Here is a 10774-nt window from a genome sequence, read left to right as displayed (position 1 = left end):
TGTTGCACACAGTTGTTCCAACCTGGCTAAACGAAGTACTCAGTTATGAACAATGGTAGAAACAAGACTACACTATAGCTTTTCACAAAACACTGAGTCAGAGCCTTTCAGAGTAGTACCTCTCAGGGGAACCATTGTCATGTTACCCTGCGTTTGAGGTTTTCGACTTTGCCATGACCTTTCCATGGTTCTCTCTTGACCCTTCATTGAACGACAACGCTTGTGTATTGTTGTATTGTAGATGGGACAGATAACTTGAAACAGTATAGATTATTTTCTGTGTAACCCATGTACAAAATGTGTAGCCAGCAGAGGGCAGAAGGAACTTTAAAAACATGCAATGTGTTCAGACTAATGATGTATATAAACTCTGGATTGCAGATACTATTCACTGAATAGCAGGCTAGTGATTGCTTTGCAACGCTTGCAGTTAGCCACTGATTCCTCCCAAACCAGTCATTGTTGAATGTGTGATTGTAAGGTCCCAATTCTCGGTTTATGGGTCTCTTTCCCAAGCTTAAAATGATAAACATTCCACATTGGCCATGCTGTCAATCCAGCATGATTTCTGCTGCGCTCAAAACAACTGTTAACTCAGAATTGGGAAATCTGACTAAAGGTGAGTTCAAGACAACTGGGAACTTAGGAAAAAACTAGCTCAGACTGGGAAAATAAGTTTTGAACGGTCATCCAACTCGGAATTGTAAGTCGGGAACTCAGGCCTCTTGCTAGAGCTACGACCTGAAGATCACTGACGTCATCATGATTCGACCTTGTTTTTTTCCGAGTTCCCACCATAAATCCAGAGAACACCAGACTTTGATGACTAAACTTTGCCCACGAACGACCGCCGTGCCACTTTACTGTTCAAGTTAGCACAGCACAACAAGGTGAGTCCAAAAATGTCTTGTATGCTGCTGCATAAATGATGTAATATGCCAGGGAGATATGTATACTGTAGCTGAGAAAGTAATACTAAGTGTCTGTTGTGCCGGAACTGGTGGTACCGGGCTGGGGACACACACCACTGGGCGAGTGCGGGGAGCAGGAACAGGGAGTACTGGACCCTGGAGACGCACTGGATGCCTGGTGCGTGGTACCGGCACTGGTGGTACCGGGCTGAGGACACGCACCTCAGGGCGAGTGCGGGGAGGAGGAACAGGGCGTACAGGGCTCTGGAGATGCACAGGAAGCCTGGTGCGTGGTGTTGGCACTGGTGGTACTGGACTGGTGCGAGGGGCTGCTGGGGGGTGGCACACGGGGAGTGTGCCACCCCCCCAAGAAATTTTTGGGGCTGCCTCTCTGGCTTCCAGCCGCGCTTTCGTGCTGCCTCCTCATACCACCGCCTCTCGGCTTTAGCTGCCTCCAGCTCTTCACGAGGGCGGCGATATTCTCCAGCTTGAACCCAGGGTCCCTTACCGTCCAGAATTTCCTCCCATGTCCAGGAGTCCTGTGTTCTTTGCCGCTGCTGCTGCTGTCCTTTACCACGCTGCTTGGTCCGGTTGACGTGGGTGGTTCTGTAACGGCTGTCGTCGGTGGAAGAAGGAGAGGACCAAAGCGCAGCGTGGTTAGTGTTCATCTTAATTTAATAATAAACCAAAAAACTGAACACTTCAAATACAAAAACAACAAACGTGAAAACCGAAACAGTTCTATCTGGTGCAGACACACAAAGACTGAAAACAACCACCCACAAAACCCAACAGAAAACAGGCTACCTAAATATGGTTCCCAATCAGGGACAACGATTGACAGCTGCCTCTGATTGAGAACCATATCAGGCCAAACACAGAAAACCAACACAGAAATAGAAAACATAGATTACCCACCCAACTCACGCCCTGACCAACTAAAACAAAAGACAAAACAAAGGAACTAAGGTCAGAACGTGACATCAATACAGCGCCCCTGTCAGTCATCCCGGGTTTATACACATCATTGGTTCAACACACTTCTCATGCATTGATTTTTTCTAAACAATTTAAACATATGGGTAACATTAATTTGCTTATGCCTGTGTAGTAATACTAATTACTTTGGTAACATTGTTAATGCATAATAATGTAGTTATAGCTTTGCAATTGCATAGCGGTTTATGTTATTACACAAGCGGAGTTATTGGAACAGTCCCCGTTGTGTAATTGCAATTAAAATGCAATTGCTGAAGTGGTAATGTGTTAATAAAATAGGTAGGCTTAAATAGCATATTCATCTTGTTTTAATCTTGTTAAGCAATTATCTTTAAAAGAACTGCTGAACTGTTTGTGCAGATACCGTAAAGACTGGTACCTAAAAAGTCTCCTTTGTGGTAAATTATCTGTCATGATATTGCCTTACACTCATGTTCAAATCAAATCAAATGTATTTATATAGCTCTTCTTACATCAGCTGATATCTCAAAGTGCTGTACAGAAACCCAGCCTAAAACCCCAAACAGCAAGCAATGCAGGTGTAGAAGCACGGTGGCTAGGAAAAACTCCCTGGAAAGGCCCAAACCTAGGAAGAAACCTGGAGAGGAACCAGGCTATGAGGGGTGGCCAGTCCTCTTCTGGCTGTGCCGGGTGGAGATTATAACAGAACATGGCCAAGATGTTCAAATGTTCATAAATGACCAGCATGGTCAAATAATAATAATCACAGTAGTTGTCGAGGGTGCAACAAGTCAGCACCTCAGGAGTAAATGTCAGTTGGCTTTTCATAGCCGATCATTAAGAGTATCTCTACCGCTCCTGCTGTCTCTAGAGAGTTGAAAACAGCAGGTCTGGAACAGGTAGCGCGTCCGGTGAACAGGTCAGGGTTCCATAGCCGCAGGCAGAACAGTTGAAACTGGAGCAGCAGCACGGCCAGGTGGACTGGGGACAGCAAGGAGTCATCATGCCAAGTAGTCCTGAGGCATGGTCCTAGGGCTCAGGTCCTCTGAGAGAAAGAAAGAAAGAGAGAAAGAGAGAATTAGAGAGAGCATACTTAAATTCACACAGGACACCGGATAAGACAGGAGAAGTACTCCAGATGTAACTGACTGACCCTAGCCCCCCGACACATAAACTACTGCAGCATAAATACTGGAGGCTGAGACAGGAGGGGTCAGGAGACACTGTGGCCCCATCCGATGATACCCCCTCATGTTGCAAAATAACTTGTGGACATGAATAATGAAAGCCCCATAAAGTATTTTATACATGTGTATCTGACTCATGCTGCAGTTTTACAGTCAATTGTGAAGAATCTGGTTTAATTGGTGAACTGTAATGCAAAAATGTATGGTAAATCAGTTGAATTTAATGTGCCAATTTGATTGGGAGTTGAGGGCTTGCGCTGCACATTCTTCCTGGATGGCATACGAGTTCCTTTCAGAGGAGGATAATGGAAAACAATCTCACTTTACCAGGTTAACATAAGTGCAGCTGACAACTAGCAATATTTTGGGAAGTGGTGAGATGAAATATACCACTCCCTCCCTCCCTCCCAGTCTTCTCCATCCACACACACACACACACACACACACACACACACACACACACACACACACACACACACACACACACACACACACACACACACACACACACACACACACACACACACACACACACACACACACACACACACACACACACACACACACACACACACACAGGCCAGAGGTCAGTTCAGTTAGATATAACATTTTCTACATTGAGTGGCGGTTTGTACTGAATGCAGGGGCGCAAATTTCACTGGGGATGGGGGGGGACATGTCCTCCCCACATTCTGAAATTTCATTTTGGTCGCCCCCAGTTTTAACATTGGAATGTGATACAAAGCGTGGCTCCGGTGTGCTTTAGGACACAGAGCGGGCTGACAGGCTGTGTGAAGGCAAAGCTTCTGGATGGCTGGCTGGACCAGCACGGGAGAGTTGAGCATGGTTCAGTGTGTACGTGTTGCGCTCTTTCACCGAGTTGTAAAGGTAGCAAAACAGAAACTGCCTACTCTTTAGTTGACTGATGTAGCAGCCAAGGTAACTGCTGTTTAACGTAACAGAAAAAAACTCAACTAGGGGTTATTTGCAGAGCTAGTATTGTAACTGACATGTAACGTTAGCTAATGTTTCATCCTCTCTCGACTGAGGTGAATACATAAGCTAAGCTAGTGAGTAGCTACCACAGCCACGTCAGCTCTAGCTAGTTATCTGACAGATAATGATATGAGGTTTCTACTTCTACTACTACTACTACTAACAGCAGTTGTTTGTATGGAAATGTTTTGTAGCCTTTGTTTTGTCCCGTTTCAGAAGAAAATGAACTTGGCTAGCATTCGCTCCTTGATGTACCGTTTAGAGAGAGAGAGAGAGCGCTGGCCAGAAGTTTGCTTACATTAGCTATTATTTTTGCCTCAATCAAACTAGACCTGAATCAAACGATGAAACCATCGACCAAACGATTGGAGATTGATATTCTGATGTTTTTTTCAGTGTAATGTGAGTTGTGTTAGTCAGTATGACAATGTAACTTTATTGATCTGTCAGTTTCCCCAGCTAATTCTCTTACTTTTCACACTGACACAGTCAGTAATAAACAGCTGTTAAGTTACAGGCTTCACTGTCATGGTGCACAGTAGAGGCAAAGATTTTTATAACCAAACCAAGATAGACCACAGCCTGTCGTTTCCAATGGGACCAGATAGTGGGCAGAATAAGCAAGGAGGTGGGCAGAGCCAAACACGAGCTAGCGAGATCCTATTGGCCCGTTCTAGCATACATCTTAATTTTTCGATTAGGGAACGCCTACTCTGAAATCCGCTTGTGCAATAACTCAATATGACTTTGCACTCCTAAACAACACCATTTTTAAAAACTTTGGCAAAAGCTAAAGTCTACAAAACGTAGTCCACTCTGTTCATAACAGATTCTAGTTTTGGGAACAGAAAACTGTATTGAGATCTCATCGATGAGAACATTTGCAGAATGTAGGCCAAAATCAATCTCGTTCCATCTTCTCCCATTGCCCGCCAGTGGGCTTCCTCTCACTACCATATTTGGTAGTGAGTGAAAACGCCAAGCGGATGCTTCATATTTATACATCCAGTGAAAGATCGGTCTCATTGTTATATCTGTGGTAGAGGTCTGCAGGACGGATTTCTTCATCCTGCTCCTGCTGGCTTTCTGTCCGACTCCCACCCGGTACTGAAAGAACTGGTCCCAAACCCAACCGCAGTCTCGCGATGTTATTTTAGGCGTATGTGACGCAGCACACTTGCCAGCCATGGTCCCTACTATTTGGTGTCCAATTTGCAATATCAAATGCGCAAAAATAACTTACGAAATATGTTAAATTACCAGAGATTCTCACATAGCCCTTAGATTGTATTACTGGGCTATATCAGCCAATATGCTAGATGTAGTTAAAGAGAGCAGATTAGGAGAGACTTGCACTTTCTCTTGAGCCATTTTTATAGCCTACCTTTTAGGAGTGGGAAGATTCCCAGCAGGGTCAGACAGCCAGGGAAGACCAGTCAATGGAGCTGTGGTGAATTTTGCAGTATATCAACAATATCAGTGAATTATACAAAGTTCCATCTTGAATTGAAGGGTAGATCTACAGTAGCTACATGACAGCAGCTTAAGCTTAAAGCTGCAGTCTGGGATCTGAGAATAATAGTCATTTCAATTATTGAACCATTTTCTATTATTGCATAATATAATGTATAAATGTACACCAAGTTAATTCTTTGTCATGCCTCATTTTAGGAGGATCAGATGGTGACAGGGGTCTCAGCGGGTCAGGCAACCAGGGAAGACCAATCTGTGACAGAGGTGAGGTGAATTTTGCAGATACTACACTTTATTCTCTCTGTCCAGCTAACACAGGACAAGCCAGATGCTATTATAAGGCAGACATCCAAAATTGATTTCCAAACTGTATCAAGGGTTGATAGAGGCTTTTCCCAATGACACAAAACATGTAAAACAAAAATGCGAGGAAGACCTGGGAGACGCTATTGATGAATGGATATAGATAAGTTAGAATGCCCAGTCCTGTTCATATAATCTCAGACATACAGTCCATTCGGGAAGTATTCAGACCCCTTGACTTTTCCATATTGTTACGTTACAGCCTTATTCTAAAATGTATTCAATAGTTTCCCCCCCCCCCTCATCAATCTACACACAATACCCCATAATGAAAACATCAAAAACAGGTTTTTAGCACACCTGTACTTAGGGAGTTTCTCCCATTCTTCTCTGAAGATCCTCTCAAGCTCTGTCAGGTTGGATGGGGAGCGTCGCTGCACAGCTATTTTCAGGTCTCTCCAGAGATGTTTGATCGGGTTCAAATCCGGGTTCTGGCTGGGCTGCTCAAGGACATTCAGACACTTGTCCCAAAGCCACTCATGCGTTGTCCTGTTGGAAGATGAACCTTCCCCCCCCAGTCTGAGGTCCTGAGCGCTCTGGAGCAGGTTTTCATCAAGGATCTCTTTGTACTTTGCTCCTCTCATCTTTCTCTCGATCCTGACTAGTCTCCCGGTCCCTTCCGCTAAAAAAACATCCCCACAGCATGATGCTGCCACCACCATGCTTCACCGTAGGGATGGTGTCTGGTTCCCTCCAGACGTGAAGCTTAAAATTCAGGCCAAGGAGTTCAATCTTGGTTTCATTAGACCAGAGAATCTTGTTTCTCAAGACTCCAAGCAGGCTGTCATGTGCCTTTTACTGAGGAGTTGCTTCAATCTGGCCACTCTACAATAAAGGCCTGATTGGTGGATTGCTGCAGAAATGGTTGTCCTTCTGGAAGGTTCTCCCATCTCCACAGAGTAAGTCTGGAGATCTGTCAGTGACCATCGGCTTCTTGGTCACCTACCTGATCAAGGCCCTTCTCCCCCGATTGCCCAGTTTGGCCGGGCAGCCAGCTCTAGGAAGAGTCTTAGTGGTTCCAAACTTCTTACATTTAAGCATGATGGAGGCCGCTGTGTTCATGGGGACCTTCAATGCTGCAGAAATGTTTTGGTACCCTTTCCCAGATCTGTGCCATGACACAATCCTGTCTCAGAGCTCTACAGACATTTCCTTCGACCTTATGGCTTGGTTTCCGAATGCACTGTAAATTACTGCAATTTAAGACCATCCATAGAGCGTACGCCAGTGAAACTGAATATCATGCACTCAGAAATTGTATTATGCTGCTGGAGGTGTAAAGCACAAAAGCGGACATATCTGCATATGTTGTGGTTTTGTGAAGGCTGGCTGAATTCTGGCATAGAGTATGTTATTTTATTTCAGCATGTCAACAGATTCTCCCTTCTCCCTATTTTTGTTTGCTTGGAAATGTTGAAGAAACTGTGTAACCTAGCATTTATAGTGGCTAATAAATGCATTGCCATTAACTGGAAGGCTGGTTATCCTCCCACAATGTATGGAAGAAATGTAAAGTTATGTACAGTATCACTAGACTTGTTTTAATATTAATGGTATACCCGGCAACTTTCATAAGGTCTGGATGCCTTATATGGAATAATGTACAACAAAAGGAGTCTGTATTGAAAACATGCCCACGTCAGGGGAGATACCTATTTAGGCAATCCCTAGCTGCTGGGCTGCTCAGTCCTGGCCCTGTGGTCTGCTGTACAATCAAATCAAATCAAATTTTATTGTCACATGCGCTGAATACAACAGGTGTAGACCTTACCGTGAAATGCTTACATACAAGCCGTTAACTCTATTTCTTAAACTACATTGTTGGTTAAGAAAATATTTACTAAATAAACGAAAGTAAAAAATGAAATAAAAAATGAAATAACAATACCGAGGCTATATACAGGGGGGTACTGGGACCGAGTCAATGTTTGGGGGTACAGGTTAGTCGATGTAATTTGTACATGACTATGCATAGATAATAAACAGTGAGTAACAGCAGTGTAAAAACAAAGGGCAATGTAAATAGTCCGGGTGGCAATTTCATGAATTGTTCAGCAGTCTTATGGCTTGGGGATAGAAGCTTTTAAGGAGCCTTTTGGACCTAGAATTGGTGCTCCGGTACCTCTTGCCGTGCAGTAGCAGAGAGAACAGTCTATGACTTGGGTGAATGGAGTCTTTGACCATTTTTTGGGCCTTCTTGACAGCGCCTTGTATATAGGTCCTGGATGGCAGGAAGCTTTGGGCCGTACGCACTACCCTCTGTAGTGCCTTACGGTCAGATGCCGAGCAATTACCATACCAGGCGGTGATGCAACCGGTCAGGATGCTCTCAATGGTGCAGCTGTATAACTTTTTGAGGATCTGGGGATCCATGCCAAATCTTTTCAGTCTCCTGAGGGGGAAAAGGTGTTGTCGTGCCCTCTTCACGACTGTCTTGGTATGTTTCGACCATGATAGTTTGTTGGTGATGTGGACACCAATGAATTTGAAACTCTCGACCCGCTCCACTACAGCCCGTCGATGTGAATGGGGGCGTGTTCGGCCCTCCTTTTCCTGTAGTCCATGATCATCTCCTTTGTCTTGCTCATGTTGGGGGAGAGGTTGTTGTCCTGGCACCACACTGCCAGGTCTCTGACCTCCCTACAGGCAGTCTCATCGTTGTCGGTGATCAGGCCTACCACTGTTGTGTCGTCAGCAAACTTGATGGTATTTGTTATTTTATTAGAATCCCAATTAGCTGTTGCAAAAGCAGCAGCTACTCTTCCTGGGGTACACACAAAACATGAAACATAACACAGAATGACATAATACAAAACATCATTAGACAAGAACAGCTCAAGGACAGAACTACATACATTTTTAAAAAGGCACACGTAGCCTACATATCAATGCATACACACAAACTACCTAGATCAAATAAGGGAGAGGCATTGTGCCGTGAGATGTTGCTTTATCTGTTTTTTGAAACCAGGTTTGCTCTTTATTTGAGCAATATGAGATGGAAGGAAGTTCCATGTCATGGTGTTGGAGTCGTGCTTGGCCACGCAGTCGTGGGTGAACAGGGAGTACAGGAGGGGACTAAGGACACACCCCTGAGGGGCCCCCGTGTTTAGGATCAGCGTGGCAGTTGTGCTGTTACCTACCCTTACCACCTGGGGGTGACCCGTCAGGAAGTCCAGGATCCAGTTGCAGAGGGAGGTGTTTAGTCCCAGGGTCCTTAACTTAGTGATGCGCTTTGTGGGTACTATGCTGTTGAATGCTGAGCTGTAGTCAATGACCAGCATTCTCACATAGGTGTTCCTTTTGTCTAGGTGAGAAAGGGCAGTGTGGAGTGCGATTGAGATAGCGTCATTTGTGGATCTGTTGAGGCAGTATGAGAACTGAAGTGGGCCTAGGGTTTCCGGGATGATGGTGTTGATGTGAGCCATGACAAGCCTTTCAAGGCACTTTATGGCTACCAATGTGAGTGCTACGGGGTGGTAGTCATTTCGGCAGGTTACCTTTGCTTCTTTGGGCACAGGGACTATGGTGGTCTGCTTGAAACATGTAAGTATTACAGACTGGATCAGGGAGAGTTTGAAAATGTCAGTGAAGACACTTGCCATTTGGTCCACACATGCTCATAGTACACGTCCTGGAAATCCGTCTGGCCCCGCAGCTTTGTGAATGTTGACCTATTTTTCAGGTCTTGTTCACATCGGCTACGGAGAGCGTGATCACACAGTCGTCCGGAACAGGTGGTGCTCTCATGCATGCTTCAGTGTTGCTTACCTTGAAGCAAGCATAAAAGGCTCAGATGGGCAGCTCACAGCTGGGTTTCCCTTTGTAGTCCGTAATAGTTTGCAAGCCCTGCCACATCCGACGAGCGTCAGAGCCGGTGTAGTACGATTCAATCTTAGTCCTGTACTGATGCTTTGCCTGTTTGATGGTTCATCTGAGGGCATAGCGGGATTTCTTATCCGCGTCCAGATTAGTGTCCCGCTCCTTGAATTCGGCAGCTCTAGCCTTTAGCTCGGTGCGGATGTTGCCTGTAATCCATGGCTTCTGGTTGGGATATGTACGTACGATCACTGTTGGGACGACGTCGTCGATTCACTTATTGATGAAGCCGGTGACTGAGGTGGTATACTCCTCAACGTCACTTGATGTATCCCGGAATATATTCCAGTCTGTGCTAGCAAATCAGTCTTGTCGCGTAGCATCCACGTCATCTGATCATGTCCATATTGAGTGAGTCACTGGTACTTCCTGCTTTAGTTTTTGCTTCAAAGTAGGAATCAGGAGGATAGAATTATGGTCAGATTTGCCAAATGGAGGGCGAGGGAAAGCTTTATATGTGTGTGGTGTAAAGGTGGTCTAGAGTTTTTTTCACATGTGACATGCTGGTAGAAATGAGGTCAAACAGATTTAAGTTTGCCTGCATTAAAGTCCCCGGCCACTAGGAGTACCACTTCTGGATGAGCATTTTCCTGTTTGCTTATGGCCTAATACAGCTCATTGAGTGCGGTCTTAGTACCAGCATCGGTTTGTGGTGGTAAATAGACGGCTACGAAAAATAGATGAAAACTCTCTTGGTAGACAGTGTGGTCTACAGTTCATCTTGAGGTACTCTACTTCTGGCGAGCATTACCTCGAGACCTCTTTAATATTAGACATTGCGCACCAACTGTTATTGACAAAAAGACACCACCACCCCTCGTCTTACCAGACGTAGCTGTTCTGTCTTGCCGATGCACGGAAAACCCGGCCAACTGTATATTATCTGTGTCGTCATTCAGCCACGACTCGTGAAACATAAGATATACAGTTTTTAATGTCCCGTTGGTAGGATAGTTGAGAGTGCATATCCAGTTAATTTTCCAGTGATTGCAAGTTGGCCAATAG

Source organism: Salvelinus alpinus, chromosome 7 (genome assembly GCF_045679555.1).
Source record: "Salvelinus alpinus chromosome 7, SLU_Salpinus.1, whole genome shotgun sequence".
Classification (NCBI taxonomy): Eukaryota; Metazoa; Chordata; class Actinopteri; order Salmoniformes; family Salmonidae; genus Salvelinus; species Salvelinus alpinus.
This window is presented reverse-complemented; position numbering follows the sequence as displayed.